The sequence below is a fragment of the Geotrypetes seraphini genome, chromosome 7 (genome assembly GCF_902459505.1).
Source record: "Geotrypetes seraphini chromosome 7, aGeoSer1.1, whole genome shotgun sequence".
In the NCBI taxonomy this organism is placed as follows: Eukaryota; Metazoa; Chordata; class Amphibia; order Gymnophiona; family Dermophiidae; genus Geotrypetes; species Geotrypetes seraphini.
In genome coordinates this window covers 77,375,978-77,399,407 of record NC_047090.1, presented here as the reverse complement: position 1 = coordinate 77,399,407, position 23,430 = coordinate 77,375,978, and the positions used below count along the sequence as shown (strand labels likewise).

At 41.3% G+C, this 23,430-nt stretch overlaps 1 protein-coding gene across 8 annotated transcripts in view; it reads left to right on the top strand.

The window, feature by feature from the left end:
- The window catches only part of MEIS2 (Meis homeobox 2), a 659,015-nt gene that overhangs the window by 439,336 nt on the left and 196,249 nt on the right, over positions 1 to 23,430 (top strand). The gene's annotated exons all lie outside the window — the stretch shown is intronic.

Here is a 23,430-nt window from a genome sequence, read left to right as displayed (position 1 = left end):
TAAAATTGATTTTAAAAAATTAGGTGACCTCCAGGACCAGCACCTGAGTCCTTGGCGTCTAGCGGCGCTTAGTGATGCCAAAGCCATAAAGTGTAAATTCAATAGAAATAAGAATTTTTTCTTCCTTATTTCAACTAGCGACCTTTAAAGATATTTCTTAGACCCTCAGCGTCACCACTCAGAATTCAAACTTATCACTGTCCTGAGCTTTACGTGGCAAATCATCACCAGGTCTAATTTTCCATTTTAGCTTCTATCAAGAGCTTTAAATACTTTAGATACTTATGATTTTCTATAGTTTATAATTTCATTTCATTTCACTTAGCTTATATGTTGCTGTACTGTCTCTTTTTAGAGATGTCTTATATCAAGCAGGGTGACATAGCCGACATGTTTTGCGGGAACCGCTTTATCAAGGCACCACCCCTCTTATGCTATCGACCTCCTCGATAAAACAATCGGGTAAAACAATCGAGGAGGTCGATAGCATAAGAGGGGTGGTGCCTTGATAAAGCAGTTCCCGCAAAACATGTCGGCTATGTCACCCTGCTTGATATAAGACATCTCTAAAAAGAGACAGTACAGCAACATATAAGCTAAGTGAAATGAAATGAAATTATAAACTATAGAAAATCATAAGTATCTAAAGTAATTAAAGCTCTTGATAGAAGCTAAAATGGAAAATTAGACCCGGTGATGATTTGCCACGTAAAGCTCAGGACAGTGATAAGTTTGAGTTCTGAGTGGTGACGCTGAGGGTCTAAGAAATATCTTTAAAGGTCGCTAGTTGAAATAAGGAAGAAGAAGTTCTTATTTCTATTGAATTTATGTTTATGAAATAGCTACCTGAAGTTTTGTATGCTATAAAACTAATTGATTTAAAGCCACAAAGTGGGCATGTTAAGTGGGCATGTTAGTGCTAGACTTTGGCATCACTAGGCGCCGCTAGCCACGACGCTACAAGGATCCTAGGCACCGGAAATGTAGGCCTGTAAAGCCCTGGCCTACATATCTGGTGCCTAGGGTCCTTTGCTAGCCACGATTCTGTAAGCAGCACCTGTCCATGACTGACACGTGGCAGGCACCACTTTTCTAGGCTCCTACCGTGTCAGGCACCACTTACAGAATCAGCCCCTAAGCGCCAATTCTATAATGACGTTCAGGTGTGCCTAACCCTTTATAGTACAGTAGTGCAAAGCTGCTTTGGTTTGATGAAACTTAGGTGCGACAAGCTTAGGCCAGGGCAAGAGCGGGCATAAGCTAATGTGCCTAAGCATGCCTTCCAATGCACACATCTGAGACTAGGCAGAACACCCGTGACATGCCCACACTCTGCCAACCAGTACAGCCCATTTGCTGTTCTGTGTCACCTACTTCCAGTGGCATAGTGAGGGTGGGAGGTGCCCTGGGCAGCGACGCACTCTCCTTTCTGCCCATCTGCTCTTTCCACGCCAACCCCCTCCCCCCACCCCCGCTCCTTCCATGTCCCCACACTAAACTCCCTCCCTCTCTTCCCATCCCCGTACCTCTTTAAATCTTCGCCAGCGCAAGCAACATCTCCGGCTTGCTGCTCACGTTGGCGTTAGCTTTAATTCTGTCGTCCCTGGCCCCGCAACCCAGAAGTGATTTCAGAGAGAGCTTGGCTGGCGCAAGCAGCAGGCAAGAGTAGTTGTTCATGCTGGCATAGATTATAAAGAGATACGGGGAGGGGGGAAGGAGTGGCGCGAGCGTGGTGTGAGTGGGGCAGAGAGGTGCTGGTGCCCCCACCAAGATGGTGCTCAGGGTCGTCGTCCCTTCTCCTACTATGCCATTGACTAGTGCACACATTTTATAGAATAATGCCTAGCATGTACATACATAATCACCATGCCACGACAATGTATACTTGTATTCTAAAAACACAATGGGCACCTAACTTCAGGCACTACCTATAGAAATGCATTTTAAATGTTAATAGTAAGATCTTAATTTTAATCTTATATGAAATACTCATAGATAACTAAGGTTCTGAGTACAGCAATGGTTTGTTCCTTTGTAGTTATATACCGTAGTAATCTCACAGCAGCATTTTGAGTCATTTGTAATCTTTTAATTGATGATAATGATAGACCATTATGTAATTAAATTACAATAGTTGAGATAGAGCAGCACTACAGCTTATAAAGCCTTGGCACTGAGTAGGAATTTAGGTGAACATAAGGAGAAAAGCTTGCTCGTATAATGAGAAATGTGATCTGAATGGCTATTTAGGATCAAAGTGGCAACCAAAAATCATCACAGTGTAGGGAAGGATAATGGGTTTCACCCCAGGAGTGATGGGGCTATGGAAGGAACTGAGCACATCACGTGAGAATTTGGGGGATTAAGTTTCATTCTGTTTTCTAAGAACAATTGGGTAACTGCCTCTAGGCACTGGTGAAGCGCAGAGCGATAAGGGTTTGAAGATTGGTAGAAATTACAGAAATTAGAGAAAGAAGAAGTTGGGTTTGAATGCCAGGAGAAATTGAGTGACAGAGAAGGAGAGAGTAGGATAGATGGGTGTTTGTGTGAGGGTTAGTTTAAAGAATGGAAATAGGGACTAGAGTGGATGATAGGAGATAAGCTGAAAAATGAGACAGACAAGGGGACAAGAAGGGCAGAGGAAGGGGAGTGAGTAGGAGACTAGAAAGTATGAGAACGAGAGAATGAGGGATAAGCAGTGAGGGAGGTAGAGAGGGAGGATCAGTATCTTACAGATAGAGAATGAGGGGAAGAAGATAGGAAGAGAAAAAACCATGGAAAGGAAACCCTGGTAAAACAACAAAATTGTTATGGTTGGAATGGCGTCTCATGTTTCCTCTGCGATTGTGCCATGTACTTAGTATTAAAATGCCTAGATTATATAATGAAAATAGATTATTTGTAGACACATGGAAAACAATAAGATATGTGAGTAATTTGTCACCTATTCCAATTCAACAAAATCAAACAAATCAACAAATCAAACTATATGGCTGAACTCCAAGATTCAAATTGGTGGATTTAAGGTCATCTAGAAGCATTGGATGATTGCAGGAATATGTGTATTAAAAGATGTTATTTCTAATGGTAAACTGCTTGAGTTTTCACAGTTGCAATATAAATATGGCCTTAATAAATCACAAAATTTTAGATGGATGCAACTGAAGCAGGCCATTCAGGTGGGGTTCCCTGAATGGAAAAATCTTAATAATCAATATAGTTTGGAATTCTTATGCTTTCAGGTGGATTTCCTGGGACATCAGGCCACTCAATGGTACAAATTAATATCTGGATTTATGAATAAAAAACCAAAGACTGGTCTTCGAGACATTTGGAGTATTGAGATTAAGCATCAAATTACTGTGTCTCAATGGCCACAAATTTGGTCTTAGAGGATGAGATGTACAATGTCTGCATCTATGAGACAAACATGGTTTTTCCTGTTCCATAGAGCATTCTGGACCCCTGTTCGTTTACTAAAATTAGATTGCTCTAAGTTGGATAGATGTTGGTATTGTCATCTTGAAGCAGGGACTTTAGATCATTTATTGTTCTATTGTCCATTTATTATGGCTTTTTGGAAATCAATTTGGGGCCAAATTAATAGTTTGTTAGAAAATCATGTGGCATTATTGTATGATACAGTATTATTTGTCATGTCTATGAGGGTTAAGAGCCAAATATCTTCCAAAAATAATAAACTCTTACTTATTTTAACAGGAGTCGCCATACAACAAATAACATATAATTGAAAAAATTGGAATAGATTAAACTACAGTTTTTGGTGGAACTCAGTGTGTCATATTTATAAAATGGAAAAAACATTAGCTATTCAGAAAGGGAATTTTAATAAATTTCAAGATGTGTGGGGGCCATTAACAAATTATTGTAATGAATAGGTATCATTTTCCCTGATTTGTACAAATGAAAGAATAGGGTGGGGGAGGGGGGACTTTATTATATGTTAAATGTGTTATGAGATATCGAAAGGTTGGGAGGGAAAGGGATAAATTCAATTTGATATGAAGAATTGTAGAATTTCAAGTGATGTATTTAAGTTAAAATGTTATTACTTTTTGATGCACTTGAAAGTTATAAAAATGAATAAAGAATAAAAAAAAACCCAAATTGTGTTGCAATTTTATATTTTGTTTTGATGTATTTAATGTGTTATTATGAGGGGCATTTTTTAAATGATGTCCACTTGGCAGAATACATCGAAAAATCCAGTGGCAAATATGGCCATCAATAAACTACAAAAACTTTTTTGGGGGAGTTCAAAGATTGCCATATTTTAAATGTTTTGGGGCTGATTCTCCAAACGATGGCCCGATTGTAGGCAGCAATAGATGTCCTACCACCGTCTCACTAGCTATTCGAGATGCACGTTTTTCTTTTTTAAGAACATAAGCAATGCCTCTGCTGGGTCAGACCTGAGGTCCATCTTGCCCAGCAGCCCGCTCACGCGGCGGCCAAACAGGTCCAGGACCTGAGCAGTAATCCTCTATTTATACCCTTCTATTCCCTTTTCCAGCAGAAAAATGTCCAATCCTCTCTTAAATCCCAGTACTGTATTCTGCCCTATAACGTCCTCTGGAAGCGCATTCCAAGTGTCCACCACACGTTGGGTAAAGAAGAACTTCCTGGCATTTGTATTGAATCTGTCCCCTTTCAACTTTTCCGAATGGCCTCTTGTTCTTTTATTTTTTGAAAGTTTGAAGAATCTGTCCCTCTCTACTCTCTCTATGCCCCTCATGATCTTATAAGTCTCTATCATATCCCCTCTAAGTCTCCTCTTCTCCAGGGAAAAGAGACCCAGTTTCTCCAATCTCTCAGCGTATGAAAGGTTTTCCATCCCTTTTATCAGACGTGTTGCTCTTCTCTGAACTCTCTCGAGTAACGCCATATCCTTCTTAAGGTATAGCGACCAAAACTGGACACAGTATTCCAGGTGTGGGCGCACCATCGCCCGATACAGCGGCAGGATAACTTCTTTCGTTCTGGCTGTAATACCCTTCTTGATTATACCTAGCATTCTATTCGCTCTCTTAGCGGCCGCTGCGCACTGTGCAGTCGGCTTCATTGACCTGTCCACCATTACCCCCAAGTCCCTCTCTTGGGTACTCTCATTCAATGACATCCCTCCCATCGTATAGTTGTACCTCGGGTTTCTGCTTCCCACATGCAATACTTTACATTTCTCAACGTTGAACTTCATTTGCCATTTTGTCGCCCATTCTCCTAGTTTGTTCAAGTCCCTTTGCAATTCCTCACAGTCCTCTTTAGTCCGAGCTTCCCTAAATAGTTTGGTGTCATCTGCAAATTTTATTATCTCACACTTCGTCCCTGTTTCTAGATCATTTATGAATATATTAAATAACAGCGGCCCGAGCACCGAGCCCTGCGGAACACCACTCGTGACCCTCCTCCAATCAGAGTAGTGTCCCTTCAACCCTACCCTTTGTTTCCTACCTGCCAACTAGTTTCTGATCCATCTATGTACATCTCCGTCCACCCCATGGTTCTTCAGTTTCCGGAGTAATCGTTCATGGGGCACCTTGTCAAAGGCTTTTTGGAAATCAAGGTATATGATGTCTATGGGGTCACCCCTGTCCATCTGTTTGTTAATTCCTTCGAAGAAGTGTAGTAAGTTGGTTAGGCACGATCTCCCCCTGCAGAAACCATGTTGGCTGGTTATAAGAAGTTTGTTTCTTTCCAAGTGATCATCGATGCTTTCTTTTATCAGTGCTTCCGCCATTTTTCCGGGAACCGAGGTCAGACTCACTGGTCTGTAGTTTCCCGGGTCACCTCTTGATCCCTTTTTAAAGATGGCCGTCTTCCAATCCTCCGGGATCACTCCTGTTTTCAGGGATAGATTGCATATTTGCTGCAGTAGTTCTGCTATCTCCTCCTTTAGTTCCTTCAGAACCCTTGGATGGATTCCGTCCGGACCTGGAGATTTGTCTATTTTTAGTTTATCTATCTGCCTTCGCACATCTTCAAGGCTCACTTACATGAATGTTAATTTTTCTGCTTGATTTCCATTGAAGAATTGCTCAGGTTCCGGTATGTTGGTTGTGTCTTCGTTTGTAAATACAGACGAAAAGAACATGTTCAGTCTTTCCGCGACTTCTTTCTCCTCCTTCACTACTCCCTTCCTGACTCCATCATTCAGCGGTCCCACCTCCTCCCTAGCTGGCTGTTTCCCTTTAACATATCTGAAGAACGGTTTGAAATTACGAGTCTCCCTGGCTAACTTCTCTTCATACTCTCTTTTAGCTTTTCGAACCACACGGTGACATTCTTTTTGATACTTCCTGTGCTCTATCCAGTTTCCTTCAGTTTTGTCCTTTTTCCATCTCCTGAATGAATTTTTCTTATTACTTATCGCTTCCTTCACTATTTTAGTCATCCATATCGGGTCCTTTATTCGACTCTTTTTGCTCCCCTTTCTGAATCTGGGGATGTAAAGATTTTGCGCCTCGCTCACCATGTCCTTGAAAAAAGACCAGGCCTGTTCTACCATCCTCCATTTCTTGGAAGTGTTCCTAAGTTTATTCCTTACCATTTTCCTCATTGCTTCATAGTTTCCTTTTCTGAAGTTGAAAGTTGTCGCCATGGTTCTCTTTCCTTTTGGTATTCCTGCTTCAACCTTGAACTTGATCATGTTATGGTCACTGTTTCCCAACGGTCCCACTACTTCCACTTCCTTTGCTGGTCCCATTAACCCATTTAGGATTAGATCCAAAGTGGCATTTCCTCTCGTCGGTTCTCTAACAAGCTGCTCCATGAAGCAATCTTGTGTAGCCTCCAGGAATTCTGTTTCCCTAGCGTATTTTGAGTTTCCAAGACTCCAGTCTATCCCGGGGTAGTTGAAATCTCCCATAATAACTGTGCAACCGTTTTTGCATTCTTGTTTCATCTCGGCTTCCATTTCCTTATCGATATCTCCGGTTTGCCCGGGTGGGCGATAGTATAGGCCCATTTTTATTTCATGTCCCTTTCTTCCTGGTATTTTAACCCATAGCGATTCCAGTTTGTTGGTCATCTCCGCTGTGTCTATTCTTGTCGATTGTATGGTTTCTTTTATGTATAGGGCTATTCCACCTCCTTTCTGTCCTGACCTGTCCTGGCGATAGAGCTTAAATCCCGGCAGTGCTGTATCCCATTTGCTTTCCTCATTCCACCATGTTTCAGAGATTCCAATGATGTCTAAGTCTTCTGCATTGGCCACGGCTTCTAATTCCCCCATTTTGTTTCCTAGGCTCCTTGCATTAGTATATATGCAGTTTAGATCCTGGCATTTAAGTGTCTTCATTTCCTTTCCCTGTGTTTCGGTCTTTAGTGTCTTCTCTTTTGGTACACTCCTTCTAACCACTTCTTCTGGGTTAGTCGACTCCTGTAATTTGTCCTTTGTTTCTTCCGAGCCTTGCATTCCCTTAGTATCATCACGTGATACCTTCTTCCGAATCATCGACGCTAGGTCGACTGTCGGCTTTCCCCTTCCTCTTAGTTTAAAGCCTGTTCTATTCCTCTCTTGACGTCTCTTCAACTCCATTGGGCTTAGGACGCCTACAATATAGGTGGTGTCCATGCATATATGGAAGCATCTAAACACGCCTACAGACGCTTGAGGCTGGCATAGGCATGGTTTATGTCAAAAGTGGTCTTAGGCATCCATAGGTGCCTAGGCGCTTCTCTTAGATTCAAGTCAGATGGCTTAAATGTAGGCCTATAAAATGCTGCCTTTTGATTGGTAGCATGGAATATTGCTATTCCTTGGGTTTGGGCTAGGTACTAGTGACCTGGATTGGCCACTGTGAGAACGGTCTACTGGGCATGACCATTAGTCTGACCCAGTAAGGCTATTCTTATGTCCTTACATTTAAGGTGTCTGTAGAGGAAGATTCTGGTTTCAGGGTCTACTGATGATTGACGCACAGTAGGCACCCATTTTGCAGGCACCTACCATGGCAGCAGTGGCGTACCAAGGTCGGGGCAGGGGGGCAGACCTCCACGGGTGCACGCCCTAAGGGGGTGCACAGCCGGCCAGGTTGGGAACCTCCCACCCTACTCTTTAACGAGACCTGCACCTGAGCATAGCTGCCATACTTATTCTGGAGCAGAGTTGGCAGGAAGGTCCTGTGATGACTGCAGCTGCCGGCTCTGCTCTGGAAGAAGTACATGACATCGTAGGGAGTGGACCGGCAACCGTAGTCATCGCAGGACTTTGGTGCAACTCCCTGCATCTGCCAGACCACCCCCTCTGACATCACGTACTTCTTCCGGAGCAGAGCTGGCAGACACAGTCATTGCGGGACCTTCATATTTGGAGGGAGAGAGAAAGGAGCATAGAAGGGTGGTGGAGGGAGAGAAAGGGGGTCAGTTGGTATGGAAGGGTGGTGGAGGGAGAGAAACAGGGCAGATGCTGTTGGAATTGGTGTGCAGGGAAAGGAGAGAGAGACATAAGAGGAAAGGATACTGGATGGAATTGGGTTGGAGAGAAAGAAAGGGGGCAAATGCTGATTGAAGTGGAGGGAAGAGAGAGGAGAGAGTGAAATGCCAGACCTTGGAGGTGTGGGAGAGGGATGGGAAAAATAGGAGAGAGATGCCAGTCCATTGGAGGAGGGAAGGGAAGAAGATGGACACCAGACCAATGGGGGTGAAAGGAGAGATGGAAGGGGAAGCATATAGTTTCTGGAAGGGTCATAGAAGGAGAGAAGATGCCATATAGAATGGGCAGAGAGAGGGTAGACACTGGATGAAAGGAAGAGAGTGACAAGAAGATGAGGAAAGCAGAAACTAGAGAAGACAAGGTAGAAAAAAAATTCTATTTATTTATTTTTTTGCTTTAGGGGAAATGTATTTCTGTTTCTGTGGTGTTGCATCGTATGCAGAGTCCAGCTTCTTGGTGGTTCAATTTAACCTTTGTCTACGTATTTCTATTTTATCCCCCCTTTTACAAAACTGTAGAACATTTTTTAGTGCCGGCTGTGGTGGTAACAGCTATGATGCTCAGAATTCTGTGAGAGTCTGAGCTTTTACCACCATGGCTAAAATCCACACTACAGTTTTGTAAAAGGAGGAGGGGTTAGTTTGTGATTACATATTCCATACTAGATGAAGGTGTTTTCTGTGTTCTTTGTGTTTGAAAGACATGGTTTTCTGTTAGGATTGACTGTGCAAGATTGATCTGTACTAGTCTGGCTTGTTTAGTTTTACAATGGGTGTATTGATGTTGGACTACTCACTGCAGTATATACTGTAAGTTGCTGCCTTTTCCTAGGTGCACTCTATTGATGTTTGGATTGTTACTAAAAATCATGTTTTTCATACAGATTGGGGGGGGAGGGTGTCAAAAAATGATGGGCCTAGGGTGTCAAATATGCTAGGTACAAATGACCCAGATATCATGAAAACACAATGTGTAAAATAGTAAACACTTTCAGTAATGGTTGATGCTGTAATGTCCTATAGTATTATACAAGGACAGCATAGGTTATTGAATAACTCAAAATGAAGGAAAAAGCCTCAGAAAAGGGCCATCCCACCTCCACCGAAGTGGTTTGTTAAAGGTGGTTGAGCAGTAACCTAATTGGCAAAAAACCTTCAATATAATTATAACCTTATGCTGTACTTTGCTTAATGAAAAACAAAACAAAAGATAGAAGAAAATATTTTTTTCAACTTATCTTCAGCTGATCGGTACACCAACGGTGGCCAGCGTTTCACAAAATTGCTGCCTCAGGGTGTATCCTGACCGATCAGTCTTTTAGAACAACAATAGAGAAACATATGGTTAAAAATCTCTTAAGCAAAGTACAGCATAAGGCTATAATTATATTGAAGTGTTTGCTATTTTACATATGCTAGGTTCACCACTTCATGGCAGGCGCCATTTTCAGAATCAGCCCCTTTGTGCTCAGTGCTTCTGTTTTAAAAGGACCGCTTTTGAAAACAAAATAAACTGTGCATGTCGCATCATGATCCCTTTAAATTGTATGGTAAGCCCTCCAGAAATAGCAAAACAAATAGGCCGTCTTCTATTAAACTGCGCTTAGCAACGCTGAATGGCCCGCACTGCTCCCGACACTCATAATGTTCCTATGAGCGTCGGGAGCAGCAAGGGCCATTCAATGCGGCTCTCTGCGCTACAAACTGCTAGCGCAGTTTAATAGAAGAGGACCTTAGAGTGAGTTATGGGCCTTGATCCCTTTTTCTACAGTCCACTTGATCATCCACAAGGCTATTCCAAGGACCTGCTTGTGGCTTTAAGAGGAATGTCCATTATAGCTGCAGCTGTCTTAGAGCCTGGTACGTACTGTCACTTTCGCCTCTGACGGGTGTGGGAGAGGGTCAATGGCCACTAGTGGATTAAGGAGGGGACATGCCTTTATCCCTCCAGTGGTCACCTGGTCATTTTGGGCACCTCTTTGGCACTTACCACATAGTCAGTATTGAAACAGGTCTAGCCTAAAACATCCTGTTTTTGGCCCTGGACATTTGTACAAGGTTCCATTATTGCAGAAAAACGTCCCGTCTAAAACACACCCTCACCATGCCCCCTTGATATTTAGATGTACCGTGGACAAACTAAGAAGAAAAACATCTTAAAATTAGTTTTAAAAAGAGCGATTTGAACGTTTTTGCAAAAAAAAAAAAAAAAAAAGAGCCCATCTTCCACTTTGTGCTATTCTTGGACGTTTTTCTGTTTCGAAAATGAGACACTTTGGGCTCCTTTTACTAAGCTGTGGTAGCGCAGCTTAGTAAAAGGAGCCCTTTATGTTTTTTGTAATATATAATTTGTTTTGATTTATGCAATTTACTACATGTTTTTGTACATTAACTGGTCCATTCAGTAGAATGAAAAGGTAGTTGATACATTCTGTAATTAAATTCAACTAAAAGGGAAATAGATAATATTAGAGCAACTGACCCAAATTCAGAGTTATCGCAGTTTAATTAAAGGGGGTGTTAATCGGGAGTTGCACAAGGCATTCAGCGCGGCCCCCGGCGCTAAAAACTTCTAGTGCAGTTTGATAAAAGGAGGCCTAAGACTAAAACAAAATCACAGAGCCATTAATCAGATCATTGTTTTTTGGGTTGGTTTTTTGGGGTTTGTTTTTTTTTATCTTTATTGATTTTCCAAACAACAACACTGCAAAACACAAATATATATACATATAATAATACCAAGAAATACAATTTTTACCATAGCCATAAAATCCCCAATATGCAAATTGTAAAACACTTAACACAAATATCCAACAAGAAAGAACATAGTATGAGAAGTGCTATTAAGATAATAAAAGTAATAGTAATTTTTAGGTAATAGAAGTTAGATAATTCTTTAAAACAGACCATGTAACAATAAAACTGTTAGAGCCCTTGGATCTCTTTGTTATATAAAGTTCACATTTATAAGTAGTGCATATTATATTCCACCACTGATTATAGTTTACTAGAGATAAATTTTTTCAATTAGCGCAAACATTTTTTAAGTCTCTATGATTTTGGTTATTTATTTTTTTAATTCTTTCTTCATTTTCAAACTTAAACAGTGTTATACAGGAGTACATTACAAGATATCTTAAAGACAACACTTACGACTTTCAATAAATACCATAAAAAATATTTTCACCCCCTCCCCCCTTATTTCAATATAATTAAGTAATCAAACAATATTACATCCATCTTTTACAACAATCCCAATACACTTTCTTCCACCCTTTCCCCCCACCCCAACCCCCTCCCTGGATGTGTAAGGACTGAACAAAAGTATAGGGAAGTATCATTCGGTTATTAATAAAATTAGTCAATGGACCCCATATCAATTTAAATAATTTATTGTTACCCCTTTGATCAGAAAATGTTCTTTCGAACCTATAACTCAAACATAACGTGTGCCACCAAAAACTAAAATTTAGACGATCATAGTTTTTCCAATTTTTTATGATCATTTGGATGGCTATTTTTATATTTATCAAGTAGTGGCTTAGGGGATAATAATGCCCTACAAATTACCATATCATAAGAGAGCGGAATCACAGTCTCCAGAATCATATTAATATAACCCCAAATAGAACGCCAGAAGGTAAGTATTAACGGACAATAAAAGAGCAGATGATCCAGTGTATCAATTTCAAGATGACAGTGCCAGCATCTATTTGATTTAGAACTATCTAATTTCTGTAATCGAACAGGGATCCAAAAACTTCTATGTAACAAAAAAACCCATGTTTGTCTCATAGATGCTGACGCTGTACATCTCATTCTCCAAGACCAAATACGTGGCCATTGAGTAGCAGAAATCTGTTGCTTAATAATAATAATAATAATAACTTTATTCTTGTATCCCGCAATACCATGGAAGTTCAATGCGGTTAACAATAGAAGAGACTGTACATTTACAGCGATGATACATATTACAGTGTTATTACATTTACAAAGATGTTACATAAATAGCAGTAATAAAAAGGCATATACTAAAGAAGAGACTGTACGTATACAGCGATGTTCCATGTTAAAGCGGTGGTACATTTACAGTGATGTTAAATATGAGGCTATGAAAAGGCAGGGCAATTAGATAAAACAGAGCTTGAGAAAGAGAGGCCATAGTGGCTTGGGAGGGGGGCGTAGTCAGAGGGAATGGAGGCATGTCGAGGTCAGGAGGGTGCAGGGAAGGGGGGAAGGCAGCGTTAGCGGAATTTGTCGAAGAGGTAGGTTTTTAGTGACTTCCTGAACAGGTGGTAGGGTGGAGAGTTGGAGATGAGGGCGGTAAGGCAATTGTTCCATTTGCCCGCTTGGAATGCTAGGGTTCTATCAGTGAATCTCTTGTAGAGGCAGCCTTTTAGGGAGGGAAAGGTGAATAGGTGGGCGTTTCGTGTGCGAGAGGGGCCTGCTATTTCAAGGTGCTCAGACAAGTAGATTGGGGAAGATCCTGTTAGAGTTTTGAAACAGAGGCAGGCGAACTTAAAGATGATCCTTGCCTCTACTGGGAGCCAATGGAGTTTGGTGTAGTAGGGGCTAACATGGTCGTATTTTTTGAGATCATAGATGAGGCGGACGGCCGCATTTTGGACTGTTCTAAGACGTTTGATGGTATTTTTATAGGATCCCAGGTAAATAATGTTGCAGTAGTCTAATATGCTTAATACCAGAGATTGGACGAGTAGACGGAAGGCTTGGTGGTCGAAGTAACGTTTGATGGTGCGCAGTTTCCAGAGGGTACAGAAACATTTTTTCACCTGGGCACTGGTATGGTCATCGAAGGTTAGGGTGCGGTCCAGGATGACTCCAAGGATTTTTATGGTGGGTAAGATAGGGTAATCTAGCCCATTCAATCTGAGGGAAGTGTTTGTTAATTTGTGGTTGGGACTCGCTAGGAAGATTTTGGTTTTTTCAGAGTTCAATTTTAATTTGAGTTTTGAGGTCCACAGTTCTAACTTGGTGAGGATAGATGTGATGAGTTTTTCCGTTTCTGGAGTGAGTGAGGTAATGGGAACAATGATGGTGATGTCATCTGCATATATGAACGATTTTAGGTTAGAGTTTGCTAGGCTTCGTGCCAGAGGGGTCAAGTAAATATTGAATAGGGAGGGGGATAGGGGAGAGCCTTGTGGGACTCCACAAGGGTTACGCCAGTGGTGGGAGAAGGCTCCATTACTGTGGACCTGGTAGGTACGGTTGGTTAGGAAGCCTGTGAACCAATCTATTACCTGACCGGAGATGCCGATGGAGTCAAGGCAGTTGAGCATAATGTCGTGGTCGACCAGGTCGAAGGCACTACTCAAATCGAATTGAAGTATCAGGGCGCTTTTACCCAGTGAGCACAGGTGGAGGAGGTAATTTGTCAGGGCAGCTAGGACGGTTTCGGTGCTATGATTTGGGCGGAAACCGGACTGGGAGTCATGAAGAATATTGTACTTGTCGAGGTAATTCGTAAGGTTGTTGTTGACAAGACCTTCCATGAGTTTTTGGAAGAGTGGTATGTTGGCGATGGGTCTGTAGTTGGTGATGGAAGAGATTGGCTCCTTGGGTTGTTTAGGGATAGGGGAAATGAGGATGTGGCCAAGTTCGGACGGGAAGTGTCCAGTGGACAGGCATAGAGATACCCAATTGAAGAGTTCTGCTTTGAATGATGGGGGGGCGCATTTCATGATGGTGGGAGGACAAGTGTCTAATAGGCAGTTGGAATTGGCGTATTTAGAATAAAGTTCGAGGAATAGATTCCAGTCAGGATTTACAAAGGAGGTCCAGGACATGTCGGCTATTGAACCTTCTGTGTCTGCTGCGCGTAGGTTGAGTGGGGGATCGGGGCTGTGAGCTGAAAGAGACAGTTTTAGAGTGTGGATTTTGTTCGCGAAGTGGTCGGCTAGAGTGATTGCGGAGGGGGGGAGGTCGGAGGTGGGGCGTTTGTGAGAGTCTATGTCGAATAGAGAGTTAACTAGTCTAAAAAGTGCTTTGCTGTTTAGAGAAGGGGAGTTTATTAGTTGGGAGTAGTGTTTACTGCGCTTATCGATGATCTGTTTTTTGTATTCTTTGACTTTCAGTCGCCAGGTAAGTCTGTCTAAATCAGTCCCTGATTTACGCCAGATTCTTTCATGTTTCCGGACTTCTCGTTTTATGGTCAGGAGGTCCGCGTCAAACCAGCTGTTTGAGGGGCGAAGAGTTTTCGAGCGAAGTTTAAGAGGGACAGTGGTGTTAAGAACCTGGTCGCTAAATTTTTCCCAATTTAGGTGGAAGTTGGGGTCTACGTCGGAGTCGGAGATGAGAGTGTAGTGTGACCAGAAGTCTGCTGGATTAAGATGTTCTCTTGTCCAGATGAATTGCTTTGTATGGATGGGGTTAGGCTTTTTGTCAGGTTGTTTTTTGTGCCAGGCTAGTTCAAAATTGCACAGGAGGTGGTCAGACCAGGGGGTATTTGACCAGGTTTGGTCTGAGAGACTTATATTGGGAGTGGTGTTGGTATTGGAGAGAAAGGTGATGAGGTCGAGGTGGTGGCCTTTGTTATGGGTTGTGGTTTGGGGGGGATTGGAGAAGCCTAGTGTCGTGAGGAAGGAGAAAAGGTCTGCGACATTTGGGTTCTCTTTCTGTTCTAGATGTAGGTTGATGTCTCCTGCTAAGAGATTGTAGGTACCTGCTGACGAGTTCGCAAGAAGGTGCTCGTAGAAATCATCTTTTGCTTGATTCCATTTATTAGGGGGTATATAGAATAGCGTGACGATTAGGTTATCTATACAGTCTGTTTTGGAAATTTTGCAGGTGAGGATTTCTAGGTCCTTGGTTGATTTAGAGTCTAGGACATGGAAGTGAAGGTGATTATGGAGAATGATAGCGAGGCCACCTCCTCTTTTTGAATTTCTTGAGAGAGTGATAATTTTGTAGTGTGGAGGGAGAATGTCCCCTATGATGGGGTCCTGGTCGGAAATGAGCCATGTTTCGGTTAGGAGGACAATGTCTAAGCGAGTTTCTTCCAGCCAGTCTTTGATGAGCTGGGCCTTGTTTCTAGCTGAGCGGATGTTCAAGTAGGCACAAGGAAGAATGGTTTGTTGTGGGGGGCAGGAGGGTATCGTACGTTGCAGATATTTTAGAGATCGTTTTCTTTTAGGAGTTGGTCTAGGCGGGTGGTGGGTGGTATTGATCACAGGAATTGGGAAAGGACCTGCTTCTGTGCAATCGTGTATAAGTCGATGAGGGCGGAGGAATTTGTCAGGACCGGGGATTCTAGTCCAAGTGGTGTAGGTTGAAATAGGTTCGAATGCTAGGACATTTGTAATCCAGCCTCTTGTGCTAAGCAAATAGAGGAGGAGAAAGGCGGGAAGATTATGAGTGATGCTGGTCATGTTGGAAATGTTGGCCTGGTCAGGAGGGGGGAGAAAGATTCTGAGAGGCTAGTGTGAAGGGGAGACCAAAACTGGGTTCGCAAGGGGGAGATTGAGGGGTGTTGGGGGAAGAGGAGGGCTAGGGGAGAAGCTTAGAGAGGGGTAGCTAGGTAGAAGCAGAAGGCCTGGGAAGTGGAAGAAAGAAGAGCGTAGTTCTGTGAATCAAAGTTCAAAATGAGGTTGGAAGCATTTAAGATGAGGTGGACTATGAACAGATCTGTACTAAGTGAGGGCGATGTGTAGGTATAGGAGACTATGAACAGGTCATAAGATGGAATTAAAGGTAAAAATATGTAACAGGTTTGAAATAGGAGTCGTGGGTAGATACAGAGAATAAATCTGTGAACTTGAGAGGAGATGATCAGATCAGGGAGGCTGCAAGTGGGAGTCAAGGAATATAGTGCGTGGCCCTCGGGAGTTAGTGACACTGAGTTAGGTGTCGGTCTTTGGCGGCTGAGCCCTTGAGAGGGCTGGAGAGGCAGGCCAGATGCCGAAGTGGGTGTTTAGGGACGGGGCAAACCGCCGAACGCGTTGCTCCTCCGGTGCAGTGAAGGGGGACGACTCGATCTCCCTTCCCCTTCACTCAATGCTCCAGATATCCCGAAGGATCGTTTTTGGTTTCTTGTTCAAAAATTCAGATATTAATTTGTACCACTTGGCTGCCTGATGTCCTAGGAAATCTGTCTGGAAGCAAAGGACCGGCAAGCTATACTGAGTTTTTAAATTTTGCCATTCAGGGAACCCCTTCTGGATGGCCTGCTTCAACTGCAACCATTTATATATTTGAGACTTTGAGATACCAAATGTTTGTTGCAGTCGTGAAAAGTCAAGCAGCTATCCATCTGATAACACATCATCCAGTGTGCGTATACCCGCCTGCAGCCAATGCTTCCAGAGGATCTTAGTCTCACCAATTTGTATCTTAGGGATCCTTTTACTAAGCCGCATTAGGGCTTTAAAGCGTGGAATAGCATACATTGCTGTGTATGCTAGACCTTAACACCAGCATTGAGCTGGAGTAGTTCTAGAAGCGTAGCACGCGGTGTAGTGTGTGATAATTTCCTGCATGCGCTAAAAACACTAGCGCACCTTAGTAGAAGGAGCCCTTAGAGTTCAACCACAAAGATTGACACATGGATTGTTGTACTGGAATTTCTGTTAATTTATTAATAAATTGTAGAGTGCTCCATGTAGCAAACAATATACTGTTGTCCTTATACGTTCTGGTTAGTTTGATATTCACTAGGTGACTCAATCTCAATGGGGACATAAGCTGACATTACAGAATTAGCCAATCCGAAAGATTTTCCATGAACTCTGGAATGATCCAGTACATACCTTGATGCAGTATATAGGCCTGATGGTACCTATAAAAATTTGGAAAATTTACCCTACCCACCTCAATTGGTTTTTGTAAAGATACTAAATCAATTTGAGCAGTTTTACCCAGCCAAATAAACTTGGTAAGAATACTATTTAATTTCTTGTAAAAGGACCCCCTGAAAATAAACTGATAGCATACCCATTTGATAGCAAACCACAGGCAAAATCATCATTTTAACCATTTGGATTCACCCCCACCAAGACAGATGTAATGGGTTCCATTGCTCACACATTTCTGAGACCTTTAGCAATAAGGATTTTTCATTTACTTTCATTGTATCTTCCAGTGTTTTTTGGATCTGTATACCTAAATATTTTATACCCTCTTCTTTACAAAGAAAAAGGAACAAGTTAAATAATCCTTTTGGACAATATACATTTAGCAGAAGAACCTCTGATTTGCTCAAATTTATTTTGTACCCAGAAAATTTACCAAATCAGTCTTATCAATTCCAGTAAATGTGGAATGGTGTATTCTGGATTCCTCAAATGAAGCAAGATATCATCTGCATGAGCAGAGATCTTATATTCCCAACCTGCATAAGGAATACCCTGTTGAATAGTCAATAACAAGGGTTCCAGAACAATGTCAAAAAGCAAAGAGGATAATGGACACCCTTGTCTAACTCCCCTCTCCAGACGAAAACGTTCTGAAAAAGTATCATTAATATATAATCTGGCAGAAGGGGAACTATACAAGATTTGAATCATTTATATAAATCCAGAACCAATACCAAACCAATCCATTGCTTGATACATAAATGTACATTCCACACGGTCAAAGGCCTTCTCCACATCCAAGGATACAGAGAAGGCCGGATCTTCCATGGCTTTTGTTAAATTTAACATATGAAAAGCCAGTCTGGTGTTATTTGAAAAATGTCTTTGAGCAACGAACCACGTTTGATGCATACCTATAATATAAAGGAGAGCCTTGGCCAAGCATAAAGCCAATAATTTAGCCAGTAGTTTTCCATCTACATTAATCAACGAAATAGGTCTGTAATTTGAAACCAACATAGGATCTTTTTTTATTATTATTTATTTATTTATCAAATTTCAATTACAATCAAGTTATCACTTGTACAGAAAGATAAAGTTAAGCAGAAAATAAGATACAATGTAAATGATATCATACTAACCCACTAATCCGATATAACTTAATATATAGCTTAACTTTTAACTCAAATCCTCAATAAGGATCCAAGATGTAGAATCAGCGAGATATTAACAAAGAAGTAAAAAATAAAGATAAAGTAAGATAAGGTTATTGGCTGAGTCAGGAAATCAAAATCTACGAGTGCTTCAGGTATCCACTCCTTTTTTTAGGCGAGCAGCTGACAAGAAGGTTGTCAATTGACTAGGATCAAAGAAACATATTTTTGTATTTGGTACACTATCACATATTTGCATGGGTGACGAAGACAATAGGTCGCCCCAGGAGCAATAACTCCCGGCTTTAACAACAGAAATTCACATTGACATTTTTGTGTGTCATGTGACAGATATGGATAAATTTGTATTTTATACCCTAGAAAGTCTTTCTGTTTATTCTTAAAGAAAAGTCTTAGTAGACAATTCTTGTCTGGTGTCAAGGCAAGTGTAAGAAGAAGTGTTGCCGGCTTTGCGAGTTCGCTATCTGAAAGTTCCAAAATTGTAGAAATATTAAGTAATCATTGATCATCTTCTTCCTTTAACTTTTCTTCCCTTTTTATTGGTAAATAATACACTTGGGTAACTGGCGGTAGCAATTCTTCAGCTTTATAATATTTCAAAAGTTGTTTTAAGATATTTCCAATTTGTGAATGAGTTTCATCTTTCTCATCTGTGATAGCCACAATTTTTACTTTTCTTTTTTTAGCTTTTAGGTAATTAGCTAATAATCTTCTTGCTTTATTCAAGTTTCCATAATACAGAGCTTGTTGAGAAAACAAATCTTTCCTAGCCAATTGAGAGGAAATCTCATTGTATTTATATTTAGCTTTTAAGAGGGCCTGTAAAGTAATTTGTTCCCTAACATACCTTTGTAAAAGGAGCCCTTAGTTTATCCATTAAGAACATATAAGAACATAAGCAATGCCTCCACAGGGTCAGATCTGAGGTCCATCGTGCCCAGCAGTCCGCTCATGCGGTGGCCCAACAGGTTCAGGACCTGTGCAGTAATCCTCTATCTATACCTCTCTATCCCCTTTTCCAGCAGGAAATTGTCCAATCCTTTCTTAAACCCCAGTACCATACTCTGCCCTATTACGTTAGCTGGTTATCAGAAGTTCGTTTCTTTCAAAATGTTCATCAATGTTTTTTTTTATCAGTGCTTCTGCCATTTTCCCTGGAACCGAGGTCAGACTCACCGGTCTGTAGTTTCCCGGGTCACCTCTTGATCCCTTATTAAAGATAGGCGTAACGTTGGCTATCTTCCAATCCTCCGGGATCACACCTGTTTTCAGGGATAGGTTGCAAATTTGCTGCAGTAGTCTCGCTATCTCCTCCTTTAATTCCTTCAGAACCCTTGGATGGATTCCATCCGGACCCGGGGATTTGTCAGTTTTTAGTTTTTCTATCTGCCTGTGCACATCTTCAAGGCTCACTTCCATGGATGTTAATTTTTCTGCTTGATTTCCATTGAAGAGCAGAAGGCATTTTGCAGTCCCTGGGTTGTATGCTTTGTTTGATCCTTATTGCTGCCTTGTGATAAAAGTAATTGTAAAATTACCCATCCTTTTCACCTTTCCTTGCACTGCTACTGATCCATATTCATGGGATTTGAAACCCAATGGCTTAATATTCAAAATATGTTTTGCATTCACCTGCACACAGTGAACATATAATTTTAGACACAGAAAGGAGCAGATGCAATAGAAAAAAAATGTCATATTTAACAATACCCAACAAAGACCATGTTTCGCCCACACATGGACTGCATCAGGGGTTTCAGAGCAAAAAAGGGGAGGGTTAGATCTACTATAGAGCTCGTAACTGAATGATTGGTATACTATACACTTCAACTAAAATCTCAGCCAACCCCGCTGGAGCAGGAACACTGTTTAATTGCTTCAGCTGTCTCTAATAACTTGTGTTTGGCTGAGATTTTAGTTAAATAAAGGACTTTTTTCTATATATTGATCTTGGATCTGCTCCTTTTTGTGTCTATTTCACTGCAAATCTATGTAACCTCTTGTGGACATTGAACACTTTTACTAAGCCGCAGCAGAGGTTTCTACCACAGTCCAGAGTGCTAAATTCTCTGACTCTCATTGGAGGGTAGAATAGCATGTATTGATCTGACAGTACATATCCATTCATTATTTAAATAGCCTGTTAAACAAAACAAACATCCTAAAGAAGGCTTACTTCCTTAATTTTCAACTATTTATAGAAATAAATGAAACATATTGGTCGCTGTACCTTAAGAAGGATATGGCGTTACTCGAGAGGGTTCAGAGGAGAGCGACATGTCTGATAAAAGGGATGGAAAACCTTTCATATGCTGAGAGATTGGAGAAATTGGGTCTCTTTTCCCTGGAGAAGAAGAGACTCTGAGGGGATATGATAGAGACCTACAAGATCATGAGGGGCATAGAGAGAGTAAAGAGGGACAGATTCTTCAAACTTTCAAAAAAATATAAGAGCAAGAAGGCATTCAGAAAAGTTGAAAGGGTACAGATTCAAAACAAATGCTAGGAAGTTCTTCTTTACCCAACGTGTGGTGGACACCTGGAATGCGCTTCCAGAGGACGTAATAGGGCAGAGTACAGTACTGGGGTTTAAGAAAGGATTGGACAATTTCCTGCTGGAGAAGGGGATAGAAGGGTATAGATAGAGGATTACTGCACAGGTCCTGGACCTGTTGGGCCGCCGTGTGAGCGGGCTGCTGGGCACGATGGACCACAGGTCTGACCCAGGGGAGGCATTGCTTATGTTCTTATGCAAGAGTGTAGGATGAGTCCTTGAATTATTGCAGAGGAAGTTAAACTTTAGTGGAAAAATATGGGGTTCAATGAGGGAAGGATTCTAGATCATCTGGAAAAATGTTGGTGTCTTTACTGAAAAAGAGGATGCTTATATTTTGTTGAACTTGAGAGATGTGGAGAGCTCACCTCAAAAAGGGATAATACCACAAAAATCCAGTGCACTGAGAAGCAGCAAACTCTTACGCTAACAGTCATAGTATCCTGCAAAAACACACTTAGAACCTATAAATCAGACTTGCAAATAATATTACCAAAAATTATCTCTCTCGATCAAAATGGTTTTTTAAATGGGAGAACCTCTATGGACAATTCAAAGCTCTTTATTTAAGTAATACAATCTGCTGAAAATGCAGATGAAGATTATATTGCATTGGCTCTGGATGCTGAAAAGAATGGCCTTTTCTTTTTCAAGTTCTACAGTGGTTTGGATTTTCACAATTGCCTATAAATATGATCAAAAGCTTGTACTCTACACCTAGAACAAGGATATTTATCAATAATAAATTACCTGCACCTTTCTATCCAACTAGAGGAACGAGACAAGGATGCCCTTTATTGCCTTTGCTTTATAATATTGCTTTAGAACCTTTGTTGATGAAACTTCAAAACAATATAAACACTCATGGAATGTCGTTTGGTAATAAGATTGTCAAATATTCTGCATACGCTGATGACGTCTTGATTTATTCTACACCCAGCTCTATACCTGCTATTCTTGAAACAATCCAATCATATTCTACAAACTTAACATTTCTAAATCTGAATTAATGCCATTAAATTGTCCTGGAATAGAGGTTGAAATTTCTCAATATAAGTTCAAATGTATCAAAAATAAACTAAAGTATTTAGGTGTATATTTCTGCCCTACTGTTGATGAAACAATTCAGATGAATGAGGAATTTGTGGTTCAAAAAGCTAAAAAACTTAACACTGGAATTCGCACCTCGCTCAGATTGTTCACATAAAATACACAACTCATATATAGTGGCAAAAATGGGCCGCAGCTTTATTGTCATAAAAACAAACCTTAACAAAACAACTTATAACATTTTCAAATACAGTGTAGCTTATTCTCAAAATTCTGGAGCTAGCTCCTCTTCCAAAATTCTCCCCCATTCCCCACTTCCCTTTCGGCAAGACTCGCGGTGGCGCAGAGTCCAGCTGCCACCCATGGCGGTATCGCACATGAGCAGTTAACAAAATGTAATCACCCAATCTGTTGCATAGCCACACTGATCCAAAATTGTTTCCCCACATAGAATTGTTTCCGCCAACAAAACTGCGACCACCCTACCCCTCACCCCACCCTCCAAAAACACAACCCTCCAAAAAGAGGACCCAAAAAGAGGGAAGGGAAGGGCGGGACAATTTTCCCCCACCAACTATAACCTTCCTACACTCCCTCCAAACCCTTAATGCTCCACTGCCCGCCAATTCTCCTCACAAAATCCTGCAATCCCAGAGCCCCTTCCCCAGTCAATCTTCACTCTCTCTCACCGACCCTATCCCTACATCTCTTACTTCCACACCCCTCCCCTTACCTAACTTGCCTAACAACCCAATACCTATTCTCCTACCTTCCTGCTAATATTAATTAACCTTTTCCTCCCAACCCAATCTTCGCTGGCTCATCCAGCGTTATAAGCCCGCAGATTAAACTGCAAGCCACTAACTAAGGAGTGGTCACCATTAAGGTTATCGTGGGTGGAGATTGAATACTATAAAAATGATGATTGTGCTCAAAATTAATTATATCTTGAGCATAAATTGAGCATTAATTATATCTTGCCAATAAATTTCAATACAAATTTCTATCGTAAAGTGGAACGTATACTTACAGCTTTTTTTATGGAACAATAAGCCTCCACACATTGCTCTTAAGAAACTCAAAGCTAAGAAAGAGGATGGAGGAGTTAATTTTCCTAGTTTTGGGGAATACCACACTGCATACATTGTCAAACTAGTCTCTAGATACTTTGTGGATGTCAACTTCACAACTGATCAACCTAGTTGGATTCAGGCTACTGCCTATAAATGGAACAATTATCCTATCAAGTTTTTATTACTGTTTAACAAAAAAGTGCTCGGATGCAAGGATAGATTAATATGTAGTGCCTCAATTGCAGTTAAAGCAATAGACTCTGCACTTCCTGTGGCTTGGTCTATTACAAAAGTCCCTTGAGCAAAGGCCA